General features: G+C 40.6%; 1 protein-coding gene across 2 annotated transcripts in view; it reads right to left on the bottom strand.

Annotated features, from left to right (window-relative positions):
* Positions 1-13,133, bottom strand: part of LOC124177167 (box A-binding factor-like) — a 59,485-nt gene that overhangs the window by 16,881 nt on the left and 29,471 nt on the right. The gene's annotated exons all lie outside the window — the stretch shown is intronic.

Consider the following 13,133-nt stretch of genomic DNA (forward strand, 5'->3'; position numbering starts at 1 on the left):
ACGGTATTGTGTCTGTAATTGGTGCCGAAAATTCACAAATGATTCTTCTTTTTCCGCACTCGCGAAGTAAAATCAATCGGAAAAATTGAAAATCGTCCGACAATGGTGAGATTCTTTTTTACACGCAGGTAAAATCTGGCTGCTACTTTAACGTTGGTTTTCGATCATTGATCGACAATTCTTCGACGATCTTCGTGCCGTGCAAGGCTGCGGTAGACGATTTAGTTCAATTTCGTGATTACGTATTATACACCAGAGAGGCTGCACAGCTAATTAATTATACGTATAACTGCTGGCGACGCCTCTTCTCAAGGGAATATAGAATTCAGTTCAAATGTCTGGCCACCACCCAGCCTCTGAGTTACAATTATCCAGATGCGTTAACTACCGATCGTGTTTCGAAAATCTATCCCCTTTTTTCGTTGCTGGATAATTATCAACAATATTTCTTAAATTAGTGTCCACGTTCGTTTGGAACGTTCTTGCTTTTCACATTAAGCACAAGATTTTGAGCAAAGAAAGACTTTACGGGATTCTTGGTCAGACCAGAAGTGAGAAAAGAAAAAGAAGCATCGCACTTCGTGGAGGTCCGGTCACGAAACACCGAGAAAATATGTTACGGAAAATACGGAGGGTCCGAACCCTACCGGCTCTCGGTGTAGTAAGTCAAGATAAGGCGAAGAGAGGTTCTCGAAAGATGGGAAACCAAAGAATTCGAAAAAACAATCGCGGTTAACGAATTGCTTCAAAATCCCGTCAATTCCGTGAGGAAGGTAAAAAAAATTAATAAAACAATTACTAACGGCTGAAACAAAAAAAAAAAAAAAACTAACAGCTGAAAATTCGCAATATAAACAAGAAATTGGTTGAGCAAAAAATAAAAAAAAAATAAAGTTTTAGGTCTGAGATTAAATAAATCAGTTTTTGATTTTGCACGACGTACACGTTGTCCGGTTTTAAAAAACTATGCTCAAATATATCGAGAACTAAGCAGTAAATTGAAAAATATTTCGGACAGAAGTTGTTGTGTATGAAGGTGAGGCTCATCGGATGAGCATCCGAGTTTTTGGGTCCGGGGCCTACTGCTGAGTCCGTTGAGGCCCAACTTTAATTTTGCAAATCAAACCTCCGATTTTTTATTGCATTTTATTATGTTTCATTAAAAAGTGAAAGTCTTCGTCTTCGGACAGGCCCAAAACGTTGTTCGAAGATTCCTCGTGAAAAAAGTGGCGATACGTCAATCTTTGCGAAGAAGTTGAAAATAATTGTTCAACATCGAAAAGTGTTTAGGCGCGTGTTTGCATCGTTTTTTAAGCATTGCTAAGCGTTTAAGAACCGAGCTGGCATTAACGTTGCCCGACGTACACCGCGGGAAGGCTGCTCGATCGGATAACGCTATTGCTGGCGGTTCTTAAACGCTTAGCAACGCTTAAAAAACGATGCAAACAAGCGCCTAAACACATCTAAATGCTAAAAAATTCCGTTCATCGTAGAACAGACCTTCTCATTTTTAAATTCCTCGCAAAGATCGACGTATCTGTACTTTATCCACAAGAAAATTTTGAACCACGTTTTGGGTCCGTTCGAAGACGAAAACCAAAAATGACCGAGAGTACAATTTACTCACTTTTCAGTGAGACAAAAAAAAAAAAAAAAATAGGAGATTCCATTTGAAAAACAAAAGTTGGGCCACAACGGGCCCATCAGTAGGTCCCAGACCCAAAAATTTCTCTAAGAAGGATTTTTCAATTTAACGCTTAGTCCTCGACGTATTTGAGTATATTTGAAAAAAAATGGGACACCTTGTACACGAGATGCAATTTCATCGCGACGGAGATTTGTATCAAGAGGAAGGAATTCCTTATTTTTTCTCTTGCGGAATTTCTGTCCGTTTTCCTCGTTTTTCCAAACTCATTCTTTATCTGCGAGTAGTTTCTTCTACCGCGTCCGAGGCGGATCACCGAGGCGAGACAGGTATTAGGCGGGTGGGCGAGGCTCGATTACGGTTACAGTTAGCCGTCGACGGAGGCTAGCCGAGAGCTAATGGACTTGTCGTGTCTCCCCGAGCATCCCGTATTGTTGTTCCACCAACTTTCCGTTCGTCCGTCCGAGGAAATTCCAGCATACTCCTCGGGCACGCGCCCGCACCCGGAATCTAAGCCCCGTGGTTCCGGCCCCCAACGAACCACTTCCGGCCGGTCGCCCTACAGGTGGTCGTCTCTCTCTCGTGGCCTACCTGCAACCGGGTACCTGGTTCGCTGCCCTTCGCCGTTACTCGCCGGCTACTTTGCGCCTCGATCGCCGCAAGCTCGATTCGCAGCTACGCAATAAAAAGAGAAAAAAACCCAACCGGTCGAATCGAAGACGGTTTTTCTCTATGCCTGAGAGGTAACGATTTCTTTGTGGATTTTTCATGCGAGAGAAATTGGAAGGACACTGGATTAGTTTTTACCGATCGACGCGGAATTCACTCCGAAATTGCGAGGATCCGATCTTTGAAGAATCGGTAACTCCTTCGATTGGTGAAAAATCGTTACGTCCTTCGGGACTTGATGTTATCTCAACGATTTTCATTTTTTCTTTGGGTTTTACTTTCGTGATACTTTGCCAAACATTTCCCCGCCGATTTTAACGAATAGATATACCGGATACGCGATAGAATCGGTGATTGCTGCGAAGCGTATCCACGATCTCTACGAAATTTCATTAGTAATAATCCGAAAATTGTCCAAGATCTTCCAACCCAGACTTGTTCGAAATATCGAACCGATTTCTGCCGATTTCAGCCGTCACCGTACGCAATGGAAAAAATTCCAACAGTCGATTTCTAGTTCTCGGTAAAATCGACGATATCTCGAGTTGAAAAACCTTGTGAAAAATGGCGGGTACCCGCGTTGTCGTTTAAAAAACCCGATGGACTACGAGTGATAGGGAAAGAGTCGAGTCAAAAAGAGAGGAAAAAAATGAGGTAAAGCATGCGGCATGTATTTGAAAAAACGGCGTAAATACCCAGAGGTATCCTTGAGCGCGCGTGCTGCACTTTGAGGCACGTACTTAGTGTCCGCGTACGTGCCTCGCGATGAGTGCGAGGAGGCCATTTCGAGTGCGTCGGTGCACGCGCGGCCTCGAGAAGTCTATCTTCGCAAATATGTGTCGTATTCAGGATACGCAACATGTCGCAGAGCCGAAGCACTTTGCTCTTGCAGCTCGCACGGGATTCGTACGTGTGCATCGTTCGGGCTGAACGCGAACGATTTGCGATCGCGTGAAACCGATTTCTCTTTCTTTCTTCTCCCCGATCGTTGCGATTTTCCGCGCGATCGCTTCGTGCTTCACTCGAATTATCGAACTGCAATTCTTTTGGTGATTGTTTTATTTTTTTTTTTTTTTTCTGAATTCATTTTTCGAATAAAGTATAAAAAGTTAATTTTGCTTACGTGCTTCCAAAACGGATGTCACGATTTAATATCGGTACGATTAGCCGTTCGTTGAATCGTTCGTATCGATTTATCGTTGTGATTTAAAATCGACTGCAACGATGTCAAAGTTTACACCTATAAGCTAAATTCTCCCATAAATGTATCTCGAACAATTTACACTTGGGTATATTATAATGCTTGTACAATTATACAATCGATACGGGGACAAAAATTCTGATAAAATTTTCGAGCATTATAACGAAGGAAAATAGACGCAACGCGGAAAATCGTTATTACGGGAAATAAAACTAACAAGTTCCAATCGGTTATCGAATGATTCGTCTGAGAATTATTGTGGGAAATTATTTTTTGTTAAATCGATGATTCGACGAAGACACGGCTCGTCAGCGCAAGTCAGAGACTGCAGCAGATAGCCGGGATCAATTAGCTTAATGCGTTTCTTCGAAAAACAGTAACTATATATTAATATTTATTATAAATCGTTACTTGGTTCTTGCAACCGCGACAGAAACGAGAGATATTTTTTACTGCTCGTTGCCGAACGTTGTGATATAACGCTTGTTCTACAAAAAAAAAAAAAAAAAAAAAAATTCTCAAATACAAGGCTGAAGCTTGCAACGTTAACGTAAAGAAACGTTGGGGGGGATTCACTGTTTGGCAAGTTTAGATTGACTTTGAAGCAGTCAAGTTTTGAAAATATGAATATTACGGTCGTTCATTTTTTAACTTTGTTCTTTCAAAGTGCTGCTGAAAAAAAATTGTCGTGAAACCTTGAGGAAGTGGGAAAATATTTCGAGGTTGTTGCCGATTATTGAAATATTTGTTGTTTACTTCAATATTTGTCATAAATTCTATGAGTAGAACCCTCAAAAAAAAAAAAATTTTAAAACACAAGCCAGCCTAAACGAATACGTTTTGTGGTGTTACAATTTACCGCACTTCAGAAATCCCCCTCAACACGAAACAGCGATTTTTAGGAAAACTTGAATCGTTACGACAACGTTGCTAACTTCACCTCCGTGCAAAAAATTGCGCATCTAAGAGGAATGGGGATAAAAACGGGCGGGATCGTTCGTTCGAGAACCGATGTCGATCCGATATTTGCAGGGCGGTTTGTACGCAACGCCCGTAACAAAAGGCCCAACCGTCGTCGTGCGGGCAATTATTGCAACGTCAGCTCTTCGATAGTTGACGAGATCTCGCGTTTCTTCTCGGAAGCGGCGTGATCCGAGCACACACCAGGCGGTGGATCGCGTTCACGCACCGAGCGATCATGAATGGCACGGCGTCGAGACCAACACCGCGTGCATTAACGCCCGCGTTAATTATCGCCACGGTATAACGCAGATGCCATTCCGCACCGGTCCAAAGACCGCGAAGCCGACCTATGGATGCATGACTCACTTTAGCCCGGTTTCGAGTTACCGATATTAAGAGCGCGCCGCGATTTCCACCTCGTTTTTCGTTCCTCTCTTCGTCGGTTGAATTTATATTTTGTAGGAACGAGCCTGTTTGACTGATTGACGATTTCAGGTTTTCTCGCCGATCGTGGTCGAGTTTTAGGTTAGGTTAAGAGTTTACGCTTGGCCAGGATTTTTCAAAAATCGATTGTTTTTTTTTTTTCTCCAAATTTCATTTTCGTAATATACGTATACTCAAATACGTCCGCAAAAAATTTCATATCGATCCGACAAATATTCTTGAAGTTACGCGCAGATTTGCAAAAACGCCCCGGAGCGTTTGAAAAGCACTTTCAAACTTTGAACGCGCTTTTCTCAAAACTATGCTCTCAAAGTCGGTGAGCAAAATTTCTCGAAAACGGCTGAACCGATCAGTATCAAATTTTTACACAAGCTTCACGAATACAGTTTTCAGTCCTTGATCGAAGGTTTTTTCTCGTCGATAAACATTTTCTATTTTATAATTAAGGCGTAACTTTTGATGAAGAATCGATTCTTTTTTTATAGTCACCGTTTTATTAGAAATTAATATTTTGCTTTTCCGTCGCTTGAAGACCAGATAATAACTTGTATTAATTAAATATTTTTTATTTTTTCATTTCAGACGATCCAGTTCAGAAATATCTTGCTCACCGCGAGACGCCTTTTTTTACAGACGCTCCCGGAGATCGGCTATAGCAGCTTTAAAGATCATTATTATTACAACTGAAAAGTATCAGAACGAAGTTCAATGCTAACCCAATATGTATATAATTTTTTTACATCAATAAATTGAAATCCCTTCTCATGAAACAATTGTTCAGACATAGCTTTTTCCGGCATCCTGACTAGGTATAACCCCGTAAACGATCGCAACTCACTCCCGAAACTCGGGAAATTTACCGCTTTGCAACCCGATGACTTGATTTCCGCGGGATTCAAAGTCGATTTTTCAACCGATTCCAAATTTTCAGGTTTCACATCCTTCGTAGTAAGTAAACTGAAAACTCTGTCTAAAAAGAGTATTCGTTTATGCTTCTTTTGTTGGCTTGCTCCGATTATAATTGAAGATAAAGAGTTTAAGAACGAGAGTTGTATAATTAACTGAATAACTAATAAGTAAAAAAAGCGTACATTTAACATACCGCCGATAACGTTTCGTTTCTTGTGGCTTGATGTAAAGCTGCTGAGTTTTAGGTTTCGGTTATAACTCACATAATATGCGTATGGGTACGATCTAGTATTATAACCAAGTGTAGAAAAGGAAAAAAAAGGAAAAAAAACGGAACGGATGTTGGTAATTAAAATGTGAAAACGCGATAAATAACAAGCTTATACTTCAGGTATACGCGAGAATGACGTAAAGCGAAAACGGTGTCGCGGTGAGTTGGGGATTTCGAACTAAAATTAAATCGCGATACAGGAAATATTATTATTCCGTGTAAAAGAAGTAAAATATAACAAGATTAAAAAATACTTATACCGTAATTAACTCGTCACGATTAATTAAAAATTGTATAATTGAGTGCTACATTATCCTGGTATCTCTCTTTTTTTTTCTTTTGTTTGTTTGTTTGTTCAAGCTTCGAAGAGGAACAAATTTTGCATTATAACAGAAGAAAGAAAAAAGAAACCGTGTACGACGAGAAGAGAGAATGAAAATGAAAATAAGAGACTTCTTCGCGTCTCGCAACGAGACAACGATATTGCGACGTCTTACAATTAGCTGCAGTTTTGTGTCGTAAGAGGTTACTGACACTGACGAGGGGGGGGATTTTTGTTGCAGCTGATGATGACGATCTGATGAAAAGCGCGAAATTCGCGAAATGCAATACGCGTCGCCGTCGCATTCTAGACGGACGACGAACGTCGTTTGTGTAAAAACGCCGAGAGCTTTGCGAGATCCTGCGAATCTCGCGAGTTTGCAGATTCCGTTCGAGATGCGAGTTATGGGAAAAGAAAATTGGGCAAAATTATTGACGTAAATCGAATCACGTCGCCGCCTTCAAATTTATTCTCTCTTTCGTGTAACTCAAACCTACGCGATTCGCGATACGGAAATCCGTAGAAATCTATGGATGGATTGTATAAAACGATGGTCCCCCTTTTCATTTCTTTCTCTCGTTATTTGTTCGCAGCGTTCTAAAACAAAATATCCAACCGCCATGCGCAAAACCGGCTTCCCTTCCCTTCCTTCGATCGCGTTCGGCAGGCAGCCGATTGGCCTCAAAGTGATACTATTGTTATTTGTTTGTTAGTAGATAAAGCAACGGAATATGGTACAAGGTGGTTACACGTACGAATTGGCATGCGTGTATAAATATGTTACGTATAGTTGTGGCCCAATTTTCAGGCTATGAAATTGTTGTGAACGCTGTAAAATCAGCTCTCCTTCGTTTTTCGTCGTGCATTTCTCTCTTTTTTTTTTTTTATTAATCGTTTACACGATAACTCGCAATTAGTTTACAATCTCGGTTTCTTGCATATGCGTTACGGTTGTTATTCCATAAATTATTAGTTGAAAAACAACATATAAATTACGTGGAAAGGGAAGAAAATTGTTGTTTTACGATTGTCCGGTTCAGGGACCTTTCTTCGTTACTATCGCCGGCGGAGCGATTTATACAAGCTAATGTGAAAATTAATTGGCAAAGAACGTAAATGTTGCGAATTCGAAACGGAACGAGAATAAAAAACGACGCTTTTAAGATATCAAATCTGTACTTTATCGAAGATTTTTTTACCACGCAAATCAATCTCTCATAGATCCATGAGTGTTGAATCTCATTAATCCATCCGTACATTATACCGTAATTGATTTGAACTCACGCTGAAAAGCGAAGCGACGTTGATCTTCGAGTACAGTACAGAAAAAATATTACGGATAAATGGAATAATATTTACTGCCATCCGTGGAATGATCGAATCGATATCAGCAGGAGAGTATAAAAATTGATAAGCTGCCATGAAGTCGGGCTGGTAAGTCGCAGGGCTGGTGGTGACCAAGTGGGGGGAAGAAAGGGAGAAGAAAAAAATTGTACACCTCTTCAAGCTCAACGTATTTCTCCCTTTTCCGCTCGATTATTTGCTCACTCGTTACGTATGGTTTACATTTTGTCATTGTATGTGTGTCTGTACGTATACACACACTCGCTTCAGGTCTCAAATCTTGGACAAAGATATCGTCCGCATATACGGAAGATATAGAGGCATAAACGCGGCTAAGAAATGGAATAAAAAACGTTGAAAAAACGAAAGAAACGGAAACAGGGGAACCCGCGGAGGGAGTAAGACATTTTTTGAATTATTTGTCCCTCTCGTTTTACTCGCATTTCTTCCTTCGTCAAATAAATATCTCTCGGCAAGCACGCAGTGTCGCGTCTATTTCACATCGTGTATGCACAGATTATGTCATATATATGCACGAGGGGGCGAGGCGGGATTTTCAAAATGTTAATATTTGACCACCGTCGCCACCGACGAATAAGGAGATAGAAGAGAAATCGTCGCCGTTTGTCCGCTCGCAAGGACCGTGTATAAAGCCGCCGGAGGAATCGAAGCAACGGCGAGTTGCGGGAAGGTCCGAATTTCTCAATATTTTTACGTTTCGCACTATTTTCTCGCGCGAATCATTTTTAATTTTCACGTTGATTACAGGAGATCGAAAAAAAAAAAATAAGGTACGAATTGAAATTGTCACACTCGAAACGTGTTTGCAGACTTTTTCGCTGATACTTAAAACAAATAGAGAGCTTTTGACAAATATTACATATACTTATACGTATATGTGAGTAATTGATACAAGAGAGATGTTTGATTAAGCGTGCAGTGTACGTATTATGGTAAACAGCATTGTTTTTGCGTATTAAGTGCCTCAAATAGAATAACCAAGCTGCCTGATATGCGAGACAGTAAGTTAAACTATTACCACAATCATTGTAGAGTAATTAGAATAGTAGAATTTAACAAAACGAAGATGTGTTTGTATTTAAAAAAAAAAACACTCACTGCATGCTGATTATCTTCTTTCCCCAAAAGTCAGTCGTCAATTCTTCAAGATCTTCTCTTCTGACAGTCACTTATCTGAATTTTGTCGATTATACGTGCTCGATATTTAATTACAAGAATACAGTTTATCTGTTTTTTTGTTTGTTTCCTTTTTTTACAATGCAATCCCGACTCGCGTGCAGTTACGAAGTTGGAGCGAAAAAAAAAAGAAAGAAAGAAAGAAAAAGAGTGCGAGAAAGAGAGAGAGAGAGAGAGATTAAAAGAAATTATATAGATTAGGAGAAATTCAGAGACAGATGGAATGGAGAGGAGGGGAAAGAAATGATTAAGAAGAGTGGGAGAAAGTTTGATTCGGCGATGAAAAAAAGAGATGGGTTTGTAAAACGGAGTGGTAATAAATGAAGAGAGAGAGAGAGATGGAGAGAAAGAGAAAAACGGGGATAAAAAATCGATCCGCGAAAGTGACAAAAGTCTCGACTCGAGCCCGTATCTGTCACCGGGCAAACAAGAACTAAGAAGACACGCGCTCAACTCCAGCACGGCTTGGCCCCGAGGCCCTCGAAGGTGGACGACGTCTCGCTCCCCTCCAAAATACCCGGCAGCCCCCACCAAAGTCGGAGAACCCGCGGCATTCGGCCGACGACGTCATACGACACCCTCGGCTCACGGCGAAGCTCCGAGCGATCGGTTCGAGCCTCGATCACGTCGAAAGCTGCGCGAAAATAATTGGCGAGATGAAACCGAAGGGTTGGACGAGTCGCTTTGAACCTCGACGGTTTAATCTTGCGGAAAAGCGTGCGTTTCGGGGAAAAAAATTAAAGTATTGCACGTCGTTTATCATGCGCTAATTCGAATATCAATCTCGTTGCCTTTCTGTTTCGACGATTCATACGGACGTTGAAAACTTTCGAGATGAAAGCTCCTTACAAGCTTTTCGCACCAGCGAATCTCGTCGTGAATAAAATAACAGACAGTCCGCGGAATTTACTCGGGCATTCGTTAATCGTTGATCATCGACAGGTGATAGATAATACATTGTTTGTCAATTTTGACAAGCAACAAAATTGACCTCCGATCGTCGGGAAACTGGTAAAAATCCGATGCCGGAACGCGTGTGCCGAAAACGATATTCCGCATCGCGGGTTGGGTCGATGTTTTCTCTCCTCGGTGATATTTTGCAACGATTCGAACGCGAGAACGACAACAAGTGATGAAAATGAAAACGAGAAGGAGAAAAGATAACATCGAGACTCGCACGTACGTTCAAATTCACTGTCACCACCGATGCAGACCCACAGTTTCGCCAAACTGAGAAGCAAGCAAAATTCTGCAACCAAAACGAGGCGCGCGTGTGCAAGACTGATCGTGTTTGAGATACAGGCATGCAATTACCGCGCGTAACGTGTAAGCATATAACGAATATATCCCCGAGCGATCGATCGCGGTCGTTAAAATAATAAATTACGTAGACTCGGGAGGATTTCGGGTCGACGATCGATCGCCGGATCGAAACATTTATGTAACAGACGAGGTTGTGTAAAGCGTTTTACGAAAAAATACAGACTAGTCCACTTTGAACAAGCCTTAACCGATATTATAGATCACGAATCGATCACCGATTTCGAATTCGAATTCATTTTATCCGCTTGGCTCTCCTCGTCGCGCTTTTCGTTCGGCCCGATTTTTCGTACTACTGTAAAACTCTGCGCAGGTGTCGCGGTTTGTTTGCAAAATACTACCTGAAATGTTGTTCAATTCGAGCACCGACACGTGCACAGCGTCGATCCGTGATAGTTCGGTGAACCGTGGAAACGCAACGATTTCGAAATCGCGCAAACGATCGTCGGCGATGCTGCTCACCGGGCAAAACATAACAGCGATTATTGTTTGCTTGTTTTTTTTTTTTTTTGTTTTTTAATATCGTTATGCGTGCACACAATTTTGCCATCTGTTTCTACGAATCCACGCGCGTCGTTGTTTGCCACTTCTTTCTTTCTTCCTTTCATTTCCATTATTTCCTTCTTTGTCTCTGAGCATCGGACGAAATCGGATGAGGATCGATCGAGGATCGAGATCGAATTTCGAACCGTTTAGTACGAAGATTGAAATATTTCATCGCGTACGCTGCAGAGAAGATGCGTTATCGGTCTGTACGATCTGCACTGCAGCGCAGTTCTTCTGCATCAGTGATTCACCGGACGACAATTTGTTATGTTATATACATACATATATATATATGTACCACGTGAATGTGTGCGGCATGTATGTGTTTTATGTGCATATATATATATATATATGTGTGTGTGTGTGTATATACATTGCCGCCGGAAACGATCCGCCATTACTTTCCTGACACGTGATGACTCTCGATTAACATTATACTGATTCCACTCGCTGATACATTGCTCGCTTTCATGGAAACTTACCAAAGATCAAAATGTTGCAAGAAAAATGAGTATTTTTCCAACCGATTTTTTCATAAAACCTGGTATCGGATCTACTTTCAAGCGCAAACGAGCTTTATTTTCAATCACTGTTTATTCATCTTATAATTACGAATTGATAAGAGGAGAACGATCACGCTGGAGCGAAAAACGTAAAAATGTGTCTAAATAATGGTTTGAATCTTGTTACAAATGTTGCTTTAAAAAAAAAAAAAAAAAGAAACAAATACCTAATGATAAAGAAAAGTAAATACCTACAATGAGCTTTCGTAAAATCTGGGATCCGATCTACTTTCAAGCGTTGAACAGCTTCAATTTCCATCACTGTACATTAATTTTATAATTACGAAAGATGATCCTATCGCGAGAAAAGTAAAAATTCGTTTAAAAAATCGTCTAAATCGTGGTGTGAATTTTGCCAAGAACCTAGAGGTATAGACGACGCCCGGGTTTTGTACCAGCGATTTTCTTAAGGCCGCGGTGTTAGCATAGGTCCTCAGCTCGTTGTTACTGCGATGGATTTTTGGGGAGTTGGAAGACGTGGCCAGGCAAAGATTACGCATATACAGAGCCGGCCTGCCCTCTGGCCTTTTGCCGGTCCCCAAACGCTGGGGAGGATCAAGCCGTGTGTATATACACTTCGGAACCTAAGCTAACGAGCAAATATTTTTCGCGTTTAAGTCCCGCTGCAGTCCGAGATCCCAACGGGCCTGAAAGAATACATGTCTCTTTTCGCATCTTGGGCCTGAAGAACTTCGTCACCCGAATCGGAGAGTTTTTTTTTGAAAACTTTGCAGCCTTTTTTTCTCTACATCATCTAGATATGTTTCAAATTCTTTTTCTCTCTGCAGCAATTTTATTACGGAACTGCGGAGTTTCTTTACCCAAATACGAAGAAGAGAACGATGAGAAGAAATTTTCACTGGTGTATTGTTCGCTAATTCACTAAACTTTTGTGGGTCTTTGGAAAAGAAGAAAAATCTAGATTTCGATTGCGAATAAATGGAATATCTTTCTGTAATTAAACCTGAATGTGGTGGAAATTTAAATACTGTTACGAAGTGAAAAACAAGAAAAAAAAAACAAAACAAACCGGTACAACCGCATGAACCGACCGAGCGATAATTCGAAATAGAACTGAACGTAAATCCTGATGTCACAGAGGGTGAAAACCCGTGAGGTGAGCGATAAATGACGAGATAAGCTCGCTGGAATCAAATCATCTTTCCAAACCACAATCAGCCTCATAACCACACAGAACGAAGAGATAAGGTGACGTTCTCGACGTATGAATGTTAGATCAAGTCAAGTTTGAGGTTGTATTACCTCTAATCGAATCGATAAGAAATTAGAATGAAAATTCATTATTGTACGGGAAAAGAGAATTTCGATTTCAGATCATTTAGCAGAGGTGATGCTTGAATTTGAAAAACTATCAATTAACTACATTTAGGGACAAAAACAATTATTGTTCAAATTTCATGGACATCTTAGAAAGCCCGTTGGCGAGTAAATCAAATCCGAATTTACGGTTGTAATCAAAGAAAATTCTACTCTTCTAACGATTCCTCTTATTTTCACTACTTGATTGAAAAAGTTTTAGAAATTTTGTCGGACGTTTTTACGGTGGGATTAAAATCCCACTGTCTATACCCGATCTAGTTTATTGTAGCAATTTCGATGTCTTTTTTCGATTATCGATTATATAATAATAATCAATTGTATTTTTTACAAATTGAATTTGACCGTAACTAGTTGACATTAATTCCTACTTTTTATTAACCGGTAAATACTTGCTCGAG

The sequence above is a fragment of the Neodiprion fabricii genome, chromosome 3 (assembly GCF_021155785.1).
Source record: "Neodiprion fabricii isolate iyNeoFabr1 chromosome 3, iyNeoFabr1.1, whole genome shotgun sequence".
Taxonomy (NCBI): Eukaryota; Metazoa; Arthropoda; class Insecta; order Hymenoptera; family Diprionidae; genus Neodiprion; species Neodiprion fabricii.